Below are 18,388 nucleotides of genomic sequence, written 5' to 3'. Positions count from 1 at the left end.
TTGGGTAACCCCAAAAAAAAAGAAATATTACAAGTTTGCCATCAAAGCCCAGGCCCAACAACCAATCCAACCGGTCTCGCCATAACGAAACCCTCGGGTCGTTTGAGTGACTCAAACGGTCTCGCCATGCATGTCGTTTGAGTATATACTCAAACGGTTTATCCATGTCGTTTGAGTGTACACTCAAACGATCTCGCCATGTAGTTTGAATGTACACTCAAACAACCTCACCATGTAGTTTTGGCGTACACTCAAGTAGTCTGCGCGTGTCATTTGAGACAAAACTCTTGGTTTTTAGCTAGACGATATGGCGGGGTCGTTTGGGCAGTCTCCAGGACAACATGGCGGGGTCGTTTGGGGACTCTCTTGGGCGACATGGCTGGGTCGTTTGGACTTAAAAATTTTGATTTGTTGGTCACGATGTTCATTTTAAAAATCAACTTCCACTTAATCAAACTCAAACTCAAACTCGAAACGACTTCATCAAGCTTGGGCAAACTCGAACTCAAGTTTAATCAACCCAATCTTCCACCCAAACTCCAAAAAAACATCAAGTTTGAAATCATCAAGTTTAATCAACCCAATATTCCACCCCAATCAAGTTTAATCAACTTAATCTTCTAACCAATCAAATTTAATCAACATAATCAAGTTTAATCAACCCAACCAAGTTTGAGTATATACTCAAACGGGACAAGACTCAAATTGGGTGAAGTCACCAATTTCAATTCCCATTGTTGATTCACAACTCAACATTCAAAGTATGAACACTTTATGAAAAACTCAAAAGTTTTTTTTTTTCGGGTTGAGAGAGAGATGATACCAAACTAAAAAGGTTTGAAAAAAATAGTAGCCGGTATGTGTTGAGGTGGGGGGGGGGGGGGGGGGTGGTATTGGGCTATTGTTGTTGAACTTAGTTGTTGGGCTTGGGCCGGAGGCTGCCCAATGCAATTTGATAAGTGCTGATATTCACCTTTTGCGTATCTAAGAGATTTGAATATCTTCCTTGGACAAAGTGCGAAAACAAAGTATTTTCCTTACTCACGATCTTTGTGTTCATATAGTTTTTGAGTAGGGATTCGAACCAACCTAAATTCTAGGACCACTTACAACTTGGTTTTGCTATTTTAGGAAACTAGCAAGTAAGTTTAGCTATGATTATATTAATACTAACTACTTGGTTTCTTTTAATGCACAAAAAAATGAAAACCTTAAGTTACGTAAACACATGCAACTAAGACAAAGATAAAAATTGACTAAGACAAAAGTGGAGAGTTAATTTTCCTCATGTGAAGATAACCTCTATTGTGCGATTTTAAGTTCTTGCATCTTAATCTTCCTAGAACTCATAGACAAGTCCTAATAAAAATTAAATCTTGATCCCTAACACTATGACTCATCTCTAGGATCATACATGCTAGCATGTAGAACCAAAGCAATGACTTATCTCTAAGCTCATAACTTTGATTCCTAACTAGACTCTACACCGACTACCATTTTGGGATAGGATGTAGGTCTAGTTGTTCTTCTAAAACAACTTACTAAAATCAAATAACAAAGGTTATCCCTCACATGAGCATCATTAACTCCCCACAAAGGGAAGGTTTAGCTCATGATCCTTGGGATAAAAGATGACAAGTGTAGAATATAAATGTAAAATGAGAGAGAGAGAAAAAAAGAAGAAGAATATATATATATATATATATATATATATATATATATATATATATATATATATATGCACTCACTTGCATTAAGAAAGAGTTGTTTTATTTTCAACAAGAAGAACACAAAGTGTCCTCCATTAAAACTATTACAAGTTTTCTATAAAAACTAAAAACTAAATAAAAACTAAGACTAAGGAACTAAAATAATGCATGGTAAAGGAAAAGAAGTCAAGGGAGTAAATGGAGTGTCTCCCCCCTTGTTTTGTTTTCTTCTCCCATTTGAGAGAATTCTCATTTTCTCCCACGTGAAACACCAAACCACATTTACTTCCTTCTTAACCACACAATCCACAACAAAGTGACACCTATCTTTTTTCACTATTAACACCTAATCTCATCTAACTTTATTAACTACATGTAAGGTGTCACTTTTGCACCAATTATTTGCACCTTTGTCTTGACTTGTATGATGACTCATCAAATCTTGTGGGCCCGCATAGTGGGTCCACGTCGCAGTCTAGTGGGCGGTCCGCAGTCTTTTGACAATTTTACAACTTCCCTTTTATACGTTAGAGTTCATCGCCTGATTGTCCGAAAGCTCACTTGTCGCATTCGGAGTCCTGGTTCAAGAGGTAGGAGCTTCGGAAGTTTGATGCTTCTGTGCGGATTTGTTGGGCTTCACATGGCTGATTTGGAAGAATTCATATATACATCGTTCTCCGTGCTTTAATACAGGTTTAACCAATATTTTCATGTTTACTGCGAATACCTGCAAAAATACGAAAATATACTTATTTCATGATTATTAAACACATAATTAACCAAATTTATATGTCTCAATGGGGTTTCATATTACAGTTTTGGGTGCTTATCAAGTGCCCGATTAAATCACCTTATTAATTAGATAATTTGTGTTTGGTCACCGATCATTTATTTGCCATTAGAGCATTCCCAATGCAAGTGGATTTTTTCCCCCTCTTATCACATCCACGTAGGCAGTTTTTCCCCATCTTATCACCGTTTTGGTGAAAAGCAAGGTGAAGCTGTGCAATGCAAAGGTGAAAAAAAATCTCGGACGGGATGTTGAATTCCGTCTAGAGGCTTTTTGATCGAGACGGAATGTAACATCCCGTATGGCATTTTGTCTGAAGTTAAAAAAAAACCCCAAAAAAAGTAAAAAAAACACGCGAGACGGAATGAAACATTCCGTCCTAAAAAAAACACACGAGACGGAATCCAACATCCCGTCTGAAATTCACAAGTCAGCCACTATCTCGGTTGAAGGTTTCACCTTGGGAAAATAGTCACCAGTTATTCACCTTTGCATTGGGCACTGGTTTTCCACAAAATAGAGGTGACTATTTTCACAATCCCCCCATATTGACCTACATTGGGAATGCTCTTAGGCCAAAATTGACGGTTGAATATGTTGCCTTTGAGTTAAATGTGAGTGAACCGTTGGTTTGAAAAGCAATTTTGGTATAATGAGTAAAACACCCCTTACACGTGTCTATGTCTATCATGTGAATTTTTAAATCAAACAAGTAAAGGTAAAATCTTAGATTTGATCCAACAGCCCTAATCAAATAGCCTTTAGAAGTTGTTTTCTGCAAGTTCGACCATGAGAGCCTTCCCACTGAAATAACTAAATCTTTGCAAAGAATCAACGACCATCAACAAATCATCGAGTCCTGGAAAATGGTGAAGAATACAGAAGGTGAAGAGGGAAGAGGAGATGGAAGAATAGGAAGTTACCCCATCTGCTCCATCTTTTTGAGGAAAGTGAACACCTTTTTTTTTTTTTAAAAAGCAAGTTCTTTTCCATAATCGTAATACTCTTATAAAGAAAATCTCAAATTTTACGCCCCCTGCTTATAATCTACCTAACTCGTTTCTTCCTCTTCGTTCTTCTACTCAGACTCTATTTACACAAATACCCACCATTTTCCAGGAATTTTGATTCTGTGAACCAAACACAGTACAGCCTAAATACTCCTCTTGATTCACCTTAGGATGCAAAGCTTTGCAACCTCCACAACCAGGGGAATAAAAGTCTATAATAACAAGCTTATCACCGGCATTCACCAACATATCAACGAGTTGTTGAGCTGATTCAATCTCCACCATGTTGGGTTTAAGTGTTTTATCCCACCATCTTAATGCCTTACTTACACATAAAGAAGCTTGTGCCTATAAATCAAACATTGAACATAATTCGCAAATAATTCAAATGAAATAAAAACAAATTCAAAGTATATAAGTCTCTAAGGCTAGGTGCAATGGCTCTCCATTTCCTAAAAAGTGGAGGGAGTGGCGGTGGTTTTTGCCCCTTATCTCCATAATACTCTCCATATATAGAGAGTAATATTGAGGAATAGAGAGCGCATTCCACACGAGTTGAAATGGCGTGGTTTGTAAAAATCCAAACAGCGCCACTTGAAGTGGCGTGGAATGCATTTTTCAATTTCATACCGCATCATTTGGAGTGGCGTGGTTTGTAAAATGTCGAACGGCGTGGAATGCATTTTTTTTTTAAAATTCCGCACCAGTCGAAATGGCGTATGTTGATTTCTATGCTAGTGGTGGTGCTAGGAGAGTTGTGACATTGATATATTAGAGACACCAAGAAGAAGACCAAAGAAGATTAGAGATTGATTAGGGTTAAAGAGTTCTTAGGTTGAGAGACTGAGCTCTACCCAGAGTTACATACTTATACTAAAACTAAAACATAATAATAGAAACTGCTAGATATGGATGTCCACACTTATAGAAACATGGGACTATCCATATTGGACATATTCTAATACTGACTTATTCTAATACTGATATATTCTAACACTCCCCCTCAAGCTGTAATTACGCAAACTATGCAAATTACAGATTGGATTACAAAAAGCAAACGATAAGAATATTGCTCCCCCTTTCGCATAGAAACTGTCTTTAGTTGAAGAACTCAAACAACTGTTGAGATGTTCTGGAGGTGAAACTGTCGGTGCAGGCAATGGCCTAACCTGAATACTAAAGGTGTACCACAGTCACAAATTGAAACCATAACACCAGTTTGATGGCGCGCTACTTGGCTGCTACTCACTTCATTTGTTGCTATGGCTTTCATAATCTAAATTGCAAACGATAACACTGATTTGATGTGCGCTTCTTGGCTGCTACTATCAATATCACTGTTGAAGTCAACAAAATACTATTATGGGTACTCCTGAATACTGAATATTGATGCAGTTTAGGCATGACTGCTACCTGAAACATACTTGCAGTTGAGGCTTGACTGCTACCTGAAACATACTGGCAGTTTAGGCTTGACTGCTACCTGAAACATACTTGCAGTTGAGGCTTGACTGCTACCTGAAACATACTGGCAGTTTAGGCTTGACTGCTACCTGAAACATACTTGCAGTTGAGGCTTGACTGCTACCTGAATACTGAAGACTGAATAGTAGAGATGTCATACTGAAGACTGAATAGTGGATATGCCTTGTCATGAAGAGTTCGTCAAGGCTTGCTGGAATATGGAGACATGAGTACTCTTTCTCACACGTCTCCATATTCTCCTTCCCTCATATACTACTGAATGTCTTCATATATCCTTATTCCCCCTCTCAAGTTGGACTATACAAGGCTATTGAAAAATACAAAGGCTTGTCTATTCCGACTTGAACTTGAAACTGAGAAAACTAAATACCAACTTATACAACCAACCAATGCCCACTTCAAAAAACAATACTTCATACTCCAATACACAAAAACAATTCTAACAGAACATGCATCAAACAATACTCACTATAGAGGGTGGAGGGTGGGTCGCGCCTTTTTATGACTGCAAACTTCTGGAACAGTGGAAGATGGAAAGAATAATTCCTCGTGAGATAGAGGTCATGTGCCCCTATAATACTTCAAACAAACAACTTGATCATGTTCTAGAAACTGAGAGAGAAGATGACATCAATACCAATTGCCCAGAAGCTAGAAACCCAAACATCCATAACGGTATACAAACAATACTACCCCTCCAATCCTGGATGAGAGTGCAAACTACCTTCCAAAGGCTTGATACTTCAAAAAACTCAAAAACTGATGACTGGAAGCTTGAGCGCGGGCGCGCCTTCGTCAAGGCATATTGGAGCGCGCCCCATGCCCAACTGCCTGGAAGTCGAGTCAAGCAAGAGCGCACCCCGCCCCATCTCAGGCAATTCTGGAGCGCGCCCCGCGCCCTCTTCTCTGAATACAAAACGAACAATACTGAAAACAACTTTTGGCGTGCGGACTGAGTGCGTGCACGCCTGTCCAATACTAACTTCAAAGACTCCGGGATACAGAGAGGTTGTGCCCCTCTTATCAATACTAAGACAGAGAGATTGCAGAAGATGTAGATTGCGGAAGCGAAACAATACTAAGAAACCAATACTGAATGTCTTAATATCTCTCTCCTATCATTCTTCAAACAAACTTTAAACACTAGTGGAATCTTAAAAACTTACTTTAACATGACGATGAACAGTTCCGTGAACAGTGCCGGTGAATAGTGCCCATGAACAGTTTGGTGAACAGTAAATCCGCCAGTGAAAAAATTGAAACTTGAATTAAGATATAAGAACTTCTTCTTGTGAGAAATTCTTCTTCTGAGAAATATTTCTTCTTCTTGAAACTTGACTTAAATACTATACTGAAAATTAAAATAGACTGATTTTGATTTTTTTCTTGGTGAGGGTTTCCTCTCCTAGCATACCACTGAACCTCGCTCCGATACCATGTTGATTTCTATGCTAGTGGTGATGCTAGGAGAGTTGTGACATTGATATATTAGAGACACCAATAAGAAGACCAAAGAAGACTAGAGATTGATTAGGGTTAAAGAGTTCTTAGGTTGAGAGACTGAGCTCTACCCAGAGTTACATACTTATACTAAAACTAAAACATAATAATAGAAACTGCTAGATATGGATGTCCACACTTATAGAAACATGAGACTATCCATATTGGACATATTCTAATACTGACTTATTCTAATACTGATATATTCTAACAGCGTAGAATGGTCCGAACTATTGGACACCAAAATTGATTCCCCGTCCTCAAAACACTGTTTTTTGGTAGAGTGGAGATAGAGGGTGATGCACCATTGGACTCGGCCTAATAGCATATATGAATAGTAAACTTTGGAGATGCTTTAAAATTCCAATCTCCAAAACCACTTTGATTTGAAACAATAAATTTTCTTCAAAACATCAAATGTCTTTTTAGACTCTTTAACTTGTAAACAACCAACAGAAGAACAAACACCAACAATCTTCTTTGTCTACAATCCATTCTCAGTCATACAAACCCTTGTTTTCAAAGAAACTGCCATGGCTTCTTAATATACTACTAGTCCAAAAACTTCAAAAACAAGACCCAACTTCAAAGACAACAAATTTCAACTGCCCAACTTCTTTTTTTGCATAAAAAACACTTCTTTACTCAAATTACACAAGAAAAAATCGAAAAAATGTTACTTTGACTTTTAACAACAAGCCCGAGCTCAAAAAGTAACCAAAAACTTAAATTTTGAAATATTTGTTATGGTTTGAAAGAAAAATGGAGAAGGAAGATAGTGGGGAATTTATTGAGTTTTGAGGAGAGAAAAAAGAAAAACATTATCAATTTCGATAATTTTGGTAAATCAATGACATATTGATTTATGCGTTGTTGACTTTTGTTTATTTTAGGTTCGGTTTTATTGTTAACATATGATCTTGACTGTTGGTTTTGTTGTAGGAGTTGTTTGTTGTGGATATCGAGGAAAATGGGTGGTTTGGATTTGAGGATGAGGTGTTCTTTTATGAAAAACTTAGGAGTACAGTTTGGTTTTGAATGGCGGGAAGGCAATTTTTTTTTTTTGTTAAACGGCTAAAACGCGTAAGCTTTGAATTGGTTGTTGTTTTTATGGATAAGAGTAAGACCACCTTGGAAAATGCAAAAATGAATTTGTTTTCGTGAAGAGTGATCTTGGACACATCCATAAAAATACTCTCATACTCCATAACTAACATAAATTTTTGCCATATCTCAGTAACTATCTAAATCCAATAATATCTCCTATATATTTTTGGGGTATTTCCCATAGGGGCATAAGTACAAAAAGATTAAAAAAAAGAAAAACAAAATACCGACACATCTATTTCTATTTTGTACCCTTTTTTTTAGTAAAGGTTTCTTTTCACATTCTTCTTCATCCTTCCTTGTATCTTCTACCCAAAGTGGGAAAAAAAAAAAAAAAAAAAAAAAAAAAAAAAAAAAAAAAAAAGGCAGAGGTATTCGAATGGCAAAGAGAGACGGCTCGGCAGGGAAGGAATGGGAAATCGTCAAGGATGACTTATTGTTGTTTTTCTATTGTGGTTTTACATTTTACTTTATAATATTTACAGTTTCAATTTCCTTACAAGTGAGGAATGCATGCTCTTTTTTGTTGTGGTGTTACATTGTACAATGTGTTTGAATTGGTAAGGTGTCTGAAAGTGAAGTTTGTGTACAAGATATTTGTTAGGAATATACAACTTAATTGTACTTACTCTTTACCAATTACCAAACTATACAAACCTTTTGTCTTGTAAGTGTCTTGTACTTCTTAATTAAATTCAAGCCTAGTGTAGATACACTATGTCCTTAAGACAGATTTTCCCCCTCACGGTGCTTGAAGGTTGATGGGAAACTATCTCCCAAGATAGAACGGATTTCCTTCTATAGAAATCTAGCACTTCAATTCTATAGACTCAGCGAACACAACATAGTATTTGACTAAGAACAGAGGGAGAAGAGAAAGATCAGAACTCTGTGTGATCTGGTGTATCTTTCTCTCCAAATTCATCCACTATTTATAGGTGAGTGGTGCCTTTTCGAAACAACACAGTGACTCTTGGGAAAAAGTAAGCAACTCTTTGAAAAGTCACATGTTTAGAAAGGACACACCATTTCGGCATATAGCACTGTTTCGAACCAGTGCCTATTTCGAAAGGTTGCACCTTTTCGGCATGATACAATCGCTTTCAAACCAAAGCACATTTTCGAAGGTCGCACCTTTTCGCATAATGCAATCTGTTTCAAACAAATGCATCATTTTGAAAAGGTTTTCTCACATTACGCATTGTTTCAAGAAAACCCATTTCATCTTAAGTGGGGTAACTTGGGAGACAAACTACTCATTCATATTTAAATGGATTTGAGCAAATCATTTTTCTAACAATCCCCACATGAATGAAAATTTGGCTTCTTCTATCATAAACATCGGATTTCGTTCTTTTACAAATGAAAAGATACCGCGATCGTCAAGTAGCATGGGAGGCCTTGAACTTGCCTTAGTGAAAGACGATCGGATTTAATTGGACGATCGGTGGACTTCAATTAATGTCCTTGAAACCGGCCGTTTTGTATAAACCTAGACAATCATCTTCACGCAGCATGCGTCTCGAATCTTGTTGGTTCTCACGCGTTTGTGTTCATTTTGGCCTTGAACACTTCTTGGTTTCGGATAGTGCTTTTGAGACATTTGTCTTTAAAATTCTCATAGAAGCCCCACCAAGCACTAACATAGGTGATTTCTATAAAGAGTATCCCCGCAATACTCCACTTGGATAACATAACTTTCCAAGATATAGTAAATCATTAAAAGCTTGACTTATCCCGTTTCTCGGCGGATATGCACCGCCTTATATAGGAATGGGTTAGAGTATAATATTACTCTCCAAGGCTAACCGAGTCTCTAACATAATTCAGTTGGCCCATTGAACCTAGATCTTGGGATCTCCAAATCAACTAGGTTGGTTTTTCCATTATGATGACTCTTGGTTGATTATCTCAAAAGCTTTAAGCCCATTCCCTTGATAATCTTTCTACTTGCTCTCTTGTTAAACCTTTTGTAAGCGGATCCGCAATGTTATCTTTTGACCTTACATAGTCGATTGAGATAACTCCATTTGAGAGCAATTGTCTAACGGTATTATGTCTACGACGATATGTCGAGACTTCCGTTATACATGCTACTCGGCTCTACCAATAGCAGATTAGGTCACAAAGTATACACACCGGGCAATGTGTTTAGCCCAGTTTGGAATATCCTCTAAGAAATTTGAAGCCACTCTCGCTTCTTCTCCAAAATTTTTGTCCAATGCTATGAATTCTGATTCCATAGTGGACCTCGCTATGCACGCGTTTGTTTTGAGGATTTCCAAGAAACAAATTTGCACCTCCAAGTGTAAAGACATATCCACTTGTGGACTTTGAGTCTTTAGTGTCGATATCCAATTAGCATCGCAGCACCATACGAACGGCCGGATATCTTGTATAGTGCAAACCAAAATTCTGAGTATACTTTAAGTATCCCAAAAATCTCAATATGGCAGTCCAATGATCTCTCGCCAGATTACTCGTATATCGACTTAGTTTGCTCACGAGTATGCTATGTCGCCTTGTACGATTCATGACATACATTAAACTACCAAGTATCACGAGAGTATTCTAGTTGAGATATGCTATCTCCAGTATTTTTGGCTAAATGAAGATTTACGTCAATCGGTGACCTTTTTGTGTGATGTTATATTTCTTGAACTTGTCAAGAATCGCCTCAATGTAATGAGATTGTGATAGAACAAGTCCATCCTCCATCCTAGAGATCTTAATTCCTAGGATAACATCAATGACACCTAAATCTTTCATGTCAAACTTACTAGACAACATTTGTTTGGTAGATTTTATGACATCCATATTACTACCCAAAATTAGCATATCGCCTACATAGAGACAAACAATGACACATCCCTTTGAGTGCTTTTGACATAGACACACTTGTCACACTCGTTTATTTTGAAACCGCTTGACAACATTGCATTGTCAAATTTCTCATGCCATTGTTTAGGTGCTTGCTTTAATCCATATAAAGATTTAACAAGCTTGCAAACTTTCCTTTCTTGTCCAGAGCAATAAACCCTTTGGGTTGTTCCATGTATATTTTCTTCATCTAACTCACCATTCAAGAATGCCGCCTTTACATCCATTTGATGTATCTCAAATCCATGTATTGATGCTATTGCTATTAGCATTCTTATGGAAGTTATTCTTGTAACTGGAGAGTAAGTGTCAAAATAATCCAATCCTTCCTTTTGTCTAAAGCCTTTGACCACAAGTCTAGCTTTATACTTGTCGATTGATCCATCAGTCTTAAATTTCTTTGTGAATATCCACTCATATCCCAAAGTCTTGGAACCCGGTGGTAAATCTACCAATTCCCATGTATGATTTTTGCATTATGGATTCAATCTCGCTATTTATTGCTTCTTTCCAATAAGTAGCTTCGGAGATGACATTGCCTCCTTGAACGTTTGAGGATTATTTTCCAACAAGTATGTTAGAAAATCAGGTCCAAAAGACGTTGACGTCCTTGACCTTTTGCTACGTCTAGGTTCCTCCTCAATTTCGCTTTGTGTAGGATGGTTACTAGTTGTAGCATCTAAAGTTCTCTTTGTTGAACTTGACTCTATACACATGTTATACGGAAAACATCTTTTCAAAGAATGAAGCATTCCTTGACTCTATAATTGTATTAACATGTATATCTTGAATCTCTGATTTATGAACCAGAAAACGATATGCACTACTATTGTTTGCATATCCAATGAATACACAATCAATAGTCTTGGGTCCTATCTTCACCTTCTTAGGTTTAGGGACTTCCACTTTAGCAAGACACCCCCACACTTTTAAGAATTCGTAGGAAGTCTGATGACCTTTCCACAATTCGTATGGTGTTTTAAGCGTCTTCTTGTTAGGAATCTTGTTGAGAATGTAATTGGCAGAAAGCAAAGCTTCCCCCCACAAATTCTGGGGTAAACCGTAACTTAACAACATAGCGTTCATCATCTCTTTTAGAGTTCGGTTTTGGTGCTCTAATATACCGCTTTGATTGAGGTGAATAAGGAGCCAGTAGTTTGATGAATGATTCCATGTTCGTAATCGAAAACCTTCAAAAGGTGATTCATATTCACCTCCTCTATCACTCCTTATAGCCTTAATCTTTTTGCTTAGTTGATTTTCAACTTCATTTTTATAATGCTTGAACACTTCAATTGCCTCATCTTTACTTCTCAACAAGTAAACATAACTATATCTAGTGCTATCGTCAATAAAAGTAATGAAATACTTTTACCACCTCTAGTTTGTACATACTTAAGATCACATATATCCTGTATGTATTAAGTCTAGAGGTTCAGTACTTCTTTCAATGGAATGAAAGGATGATCTGGTCAACTTGGATTCTACACAAGTTTCACATTTATGGTGTGGGTCTATTTTTATCTTTGGTATATATTCCAAATTAATTAATCTACGCAAGGTATCATAATTAACATGTCCTAATCTACCATGCCATACATGTGAAGACTCAATCAAGTAAACAAAATATTCAACTTTATTGGCTCTTTTGGCTGATAGTAAAACAAGATATCCTAAAGAGTCCATCCCCGAAGATAGCCCTTTCCCACCTAATACATCATTCTTAGTTAGTACAAATTTATCGTAAACAAAGACTAACTTAAAGCCATTCTTGCTCAAGAAATACCCGTAAACCAAATTCTTGCGTAATGTCGCACATAGAGCACCTCATTTAGAGTTAGTTCCTTCCCGAAAGTCAACCTCATCACCACCTTTCCTTTGCCTTCAACCTTGGACGTAGAAGAGTTCCCCATAAAGAGTTGTTCTTCCTTTTCCACAAAGATGATAAGTGGTGAACATCGACTTGTTGGAGCATATGTGGCGAGTAGCACCAATATCCACCCACCATTCCCTTTCATTTCCAATCATGAGACATTCGAAACCACAAAGAGATAGGTTCATGTCATTAACATTATCGTAAAGCGCGTGTCCATTGTCACATTTGCTTCATCTTTTTGCTTTTGTACTTCTTTTTAACGGCTGCGACATTCACTTGCCTTATGTCCAAATTTTTCCACAGATTGAAGCACTTGCCCTTGAACTTAGTAGGCGTGCTACTCTCTTCGCCTTGAGCTTTGTCTTGGCTTCCTCTTTCCCCTTAGCACTAGATCCTTCCACAATATTGGCCTTTGCCACCATGGGATCCTTGCCCTTCTTCTCGGATAGGCGGTTATCTTCTTCTATCCTTAGGCGGGACAATCGGCTCTTCAAGATTCATATCTTTTATGTTTATGCTTAAGATAGTTCTTAAAATCCTTCCAAGATGGTGGTAATTTCTCAATCATAGCAGCCACTTGAAAGATTCTCCTAGTCATCATTCCTTCAAAGAATGACATCATGGAAGATTACTTGAAGTTCTTGGACTTGGCTTATGACGGTCTTACTATCCGAGTCATTTTGAAATCAAGAAATCGCCAACTATGAATTTCTTCATGCCAAAGATCTTCACTCTTGTATTTCTTGTCCAACGAATCCCAAAGTTCCTTAGCGCCTTGAACACACTATACACATTGTATAATGAGTCACCAACCCGCTAAGAACATAATTTCTACACAAGAAATCAGCATGAAACCAAGCATCCTTGGCCAAAACCTTCTCCTTGTCGGTTTCATCGAGCTTACATCGGAGCCTTATCCCACGTAAACCTTGCCAAGTTAAGGGGTGGTCGATAGAAGAGCATCTTTTGTTGCCGGTAACTTGAAATCAGTTCCATTGAACTTTTCAGGCTTCTCCCCATGAGGAACAGAATGGGGAACAGTAACAGCAGGACTAACTGGTGGTGTTGCCATATTCTGAAATACAACTACACTTTGTTATTCCTTTAAACCAAAAAAGAAAAGAAAAACGTAAACAAATTCTCGCTTCGGTAAAGAAGAAGAAGAAAAAGAAATCTGTCTTAAGTTGTTAGGAATATACAACTTAATTGTACTTACTCTTTACCAATTACCAAACTATACAAACCTTTTGTCTTGTAAGTGTCTTGTACTTCTTAATTAAATCCGAGCCTAGTGTAGATACACTATGTCCTTAAGACAGATTTTCCCCTCACGGTGCTTGAAGGTTGATGGAAACTATCTCCCAAGATAGAACGGATTTCCTTCTATAGAAAGCTAGCACTTCAATTCTATAGACTCAAATAACACAACATAGTATTTGACTAAGAACGAGGGGAGAAGAGAAAGATCAAACTCGTGTGATCCGGTGTATCTTTCTCTCCAAATTCATCCACTATTTATAGGTGAGTGGTGCCTTTTCGAAACAACACACGGTGACTCTTGGGAAAAAGTAAGCAACTCTTTGAAAAGTCACATGTTTCAAAAGGACACACCATTTCGCATATATAGCAATCGCTTTCAACCGGTGCCTATTTCGAAAGGTTGCACCTTTTCGCATGATACAATCTTATTTTCAAACCAAAGGCATTTTCGAAGGTCGCGACCTTTTCGGCATAATGCAATGCTTCAAACAAATGCATCATTTTGAAAAGGTTTTTCTCACATTACGCATTTCAAAAAAACCCATTTCATCTTAAGTGGGGTAACTTGGGAGACAAACTACTCATTCATATTTAAATGGATTTGAGCAAATCATTTTTCTAACAATATTAACTCTATGGAACTCTATTGTTGACGGGTACTTTAAGGTTGGATGTTTTGAGATGGTATTGTTCAGTTTTGTTGAATGACGGGGTTGGGCATTAGGCCCGACATGTATTCTCTTTGTATTGTACTTGGTGTTTGTAGTGAATTTGTTGCTGGGAAACAGATTCATGGATACATTGTTAGGAATGTGTTTATGTGGGATGCATTTTGGAGAGTGCATTGATAGATATGTACATGAAATGTCGTTGTCTAATGTATGTGTGGCGAGTTAAGTTGGAGGATAAGAGTAGTATTGTGGTTAGGAATGTAATGATAGGTGGGTTTTGTGAGAATGGGATGTGGGAGAAGAGCTTTGAGCTTTACTGTCAAGCTAAGGACAATTGCAAACTTGGGTCTACAACATTTTCAAATGTTATAATGGTATCTTCGCATGCGGATAATTTGAAATTTGGTATGAAGGTTCATTGTGATGTTATGAAGTTTGGTTTTGAGTGGGAACCTTATGTTTGTACTTCTCTTGTCACAATGTATGGAAGATTTATGCAAGTAGGAGACGCGAAGAGAGTCTTTGATGGCGTACTAGATAAAGAAATTATATTATGGAATGCAATGATTTCAACGTGTATTTTTAGTAATTATGGTCATCAAGCTTTGGAGAATTACATTGAGATGAGATTTAGTGGGCTTCAATCCGATCATTTCACTATCACTAATATTTTATCCACATGTGGTACAATCAATTCTTATGATTTTGGTAGAAAAGTTCATGGTGAAATGATCAAAAGGTCAGCGCAGAGTAGAACTGCTGTACAGAGTGCACTGTTGACTATGTATGCGAAATGTGGATACAATGAGGATGCCAAATTGGTGTTTAGTACAATAAAGGAAAGGGACACAGCTGCTTGGGGATCAATGGTATCTGGGTTTTGCCACAATATGAAGTATGAAGAGGGCTTGAACTTGTTCAAAGCTATGCAAGCTGATGGCGTGAGATTAGATTCCACAATTGTGACAAGCATACTCAGTGCTACTGCTATGCTGGAGCATGCTGAATTAGGTCGTCTTATCCATGGTTTTGCAATGAAGAATGGTATGAGCTTTGATGCTTTTGTCGGATGTGCTTTGATTGATATGTATGCAAAATGTGTGTTACCGGACGGGGCTGAAAGTGTGTTTTCCAAAATTCCTGCTAAAAGTTACCAAAAGTAGAAAACAAAAGTGTATTATTGTGATCTTGCGAATAAAAAGTGGGTTTAGTCCCGTAACTGCGGGGAGTAAATAATTTGCAACAAACAAGTGTACTCAAAATCTGTTGATTTGGCCAATCAATTCAACTTTAATTTGCTAAATTGATTTTCATGACATCCACTAAAAAAAGAAAGAAAAGGAAGAACAAACTTAAATCACATCAAAGAGACAAAACTATATTTCTTTCATTTATGCCAGTTGACAATGCTAGACAAAACTAGATTTCTTTCATTTCTGCCAGTTGACAATTCTACTTGTAGCGGATTGTAACACTGTTGCATTGGCAGGTAGCTGCTCGAATTCGTGAAAACGCTGTTAGAACCATATTGAACAGGAGGAATACTGACTGAAGCTACAAAAGGATTTGTGTAGTTGCTAGTTCCTACACCATCTATACATCTCCTTCTCTATTCATCCACCTTGAATTCATCGTCGAAAAAACGGTCCAATTGCTAGTGATTATAGTTTTCAATAACTTCACTGAGCCCTCCTTCAAGTTCTCCATTTCACGACTTTGTTTCTGCTCTAGATTAGCTTCATTCACATTTATTAAGGAAGTAGTATTCATCTCTCTATCCTTAACTATTAGTATACGACTCAGATTTGGATAAACCACACAGTTAAGGTTTTGGTTTCCTATTTTAAATAGGATTCTAATTTGATACCCACCTCTATAAATACGAGACCAGTTTGTGGGATTTGTAAGGTTCAATTTGTGAGAGAGAGTTTGTGAATTCTTCGGGATTTGAATGTGATCTGAGTCGTATCCAAATCAAAGTTGTATGATATGAGAAAGAAAGAAGGTATTTCATTGTCCCAGCATATGAACGAGTTTAACAAGTTACTTACCGACTTGTTGAACATTGAAGAAGAAACGAAGGATGAAGACAAAGCTTTCCATTTGTTGAGATCTCTTCCCAAGGAGAAGTATGGGCATATAAAAACCACCATTATGTTCGGAAGAAAGCTTTGAACTATTAGAGGTGCGTCTAGCGTTGACAAGTTGGGATATGATGAACAACAATGAAAAGGAGTCAAGAGAGTCGACGAGCACTGCTTTTGTGGTAAGAGGGAGGTCTAATGACCGCCCAAACTCTGGTGGTGGAAAAAGTAAATCTCATTCTAAGTCGAGAGGGCGAAATCTAGCCCGTGATGAGTGTGCTTTTTGTCATGAGGTTGGACATTGGAAGAAGGACTGCAAGAAGTTGAAACACAAGCAGAAAGATACTAAGCAGAAACAGTCTAATGTCAACATTGCTCAAGGAGGTAATGATTCTGATAGTTCAAATTTCTCTTTTCCTATTACATTGAGTATTTGTTTCGTTGATTCCAGTCATTAGATTTTGGATACGGGTGCTACCTATCATGTTTGTCCCGTAAGGGAGTGGTTTACAAGTTTCAAGGAGCTTGAAAGTGGTGATGTGTTGATGGGGAATGATCAACCCTGTCGCATTATGGGGATGGGTAATATTCGTCTCAAGATGTATGATGAAACGGTTAAGGAAATAAAGGATGTTCGCTATGTTCCCGCTTTGAAGAAGAATCTTATCTCCCGCTGGTACTTTAGAAGCTAAGGGCTACAAGGTAGTCATTGGACGCTGGTGTTCTAAAGATAGTTTCGAGCAATGGTTATAATGAAAGGCATACGTCGTAATAACTTGTACTATTTGAAGGGTGGTACGCTTAGTGGAGAAGTAGCCATTCTCGAGCATTCGAGAGACAGGTTGCTGCTAAGGAGGCCACCGATTATGGCATATCGTGCTTGCACATACGCGCCAGCAGTGAGAAGTCCATGCAAACATTAATAAAACAAGGACTGTTGAAAGGTGCTAAGACCTGTAAGTTGGATTTTTGTGAGCATTGTGTTCTGGGCAAGCAGACAAAGGTAAAGTTTGGCACCGCTATCCACCGTATGCGTGGAACCCTTGATTATGTTCATTCGGATGTTTAGGGTCATTCCAGGAATGCATCTCTTGGAGGGAACAAACATTATTATGTGACCTTTGTTGATGATTACTCTAGGCGTTTGTGGGTATATACCATGAGAAACAAGGATGAAGTCCCAGATATCTTTGTGAAGTGGAAGAAGTTGATTGAAACTCAAACTGGCAGAAAGATCAAAAGACTCCGAACTGATAATGGTGGTGAATATACGAGTGATCCGTTCTTGCAAGTATGTCAGAATGAGGGAATAGAGAGGCACTTCACAGTGAAAGGTATGCCGCAACAGAATGGGGTAGATGAGCGCATGAACCGTACTCTAATGGAGAAGGTGTGGTGTATGTTGTCCAATGCTGGATTGGGCAAAGCATTTTGGGCTGAGGCTGTGAGTTATGCATGCTACCTTGTTAACAGGTTGCCTTCGGCTGCAATTGGAGGTAAAACTCCTATGGAGGTTTGGTCTTGTAAACCTGCTCAGGATTATGATTCCCTTCGTGTGTTTGGGTGTCCTGCTTACTTTTATGTCAAAGATGGTAAGTTGGATCCTAGAGCAAAGAAAGCTATCTTTGTGGGTCTGAAAAGTGGAGTTAAAGGTTATAAGCTATGGGATCCGAAAGATAAGAAATTTGTTTTGAGCAGAGATGTGACATTTGATGAGGCTTCTATGTTGAAGTCTACTGACTCTCAGCAGGTGGAGAGTATGGCCAAAGAGGTATTGCAGCAGGTGGAGATTGATGCGTCTTCACCTAGTCTAGATGGTTCTGTATCTAGTAGATTGGCAACCATAGGTAGTCAGTCGATTGATGTTCCATTTAAAGACACATAAATAGTGATTACAGGTGATGGAACAAATGATGATGCAGAGGATATGGCTCCATTAGAGGAGCAGATGAATGTTGGTCCTTTGGCTCCGGTTTATGAGCCTATTGCAACTGGTAAATCTAAGAGAAATGTTCC

The 18,388-nt window shown here is 38.0% G+C and overlaps 1 long non-coding RNA gene and 1 pseudogene across 1 annotated transcript; one reads left to right on the top strand and one right to left on the bottom strand.

Moving 5' to 3' along the window:
- Nucleotides 1-4,303: 4,303 nt before the first annotated feature.
- LOC147522380 (uncharacterized) lies at nucleotides 4,304-7,252 on the bottom strand. Its single transcript, XR_015213020.1, has 2 exons — nucleotides 4,923-7,252; nucleotides 4,304-4,846 (listed from the first exon to the last, which is right to left on the bottom strand). It is a non-coding gene; the product is annotated as an uncharacterized LOC147522380 (long non-coding RNA).
- Nucleotides 7,253-14,494: 7,242 nt separating this feature from the next.
- LOC147522379 (pentatricopeptide repeat-containing protein At2g40720 pseudogene) lies at nucleotides 14,495-15,451 on the top strand (annotated as a pseudogene).
- The last annotated feature ends 2,937 nt before the right edge of the window (nucleotides 15,452-18,388 follow it).

This window comes from Coptis chinensis, chromosome 1, assembly GCF_015680905.1.
Source record: "Coptis chinensis isolate HL-2020 chromosome 1, ASM1568090v1, whole genome shotgun sequence".
NCBI lineage: Eukaryota > Viridiplantae > Streptophyta > Magnoliopsida > Ranunculales > Ranunculaceae > Coptis > Coptis chinensis.
The sequence above is the reverse complement of the archived record's forward strand: the minus strand, read 5'-3'. Positions and strand labels throughout refer to the sequence as shown.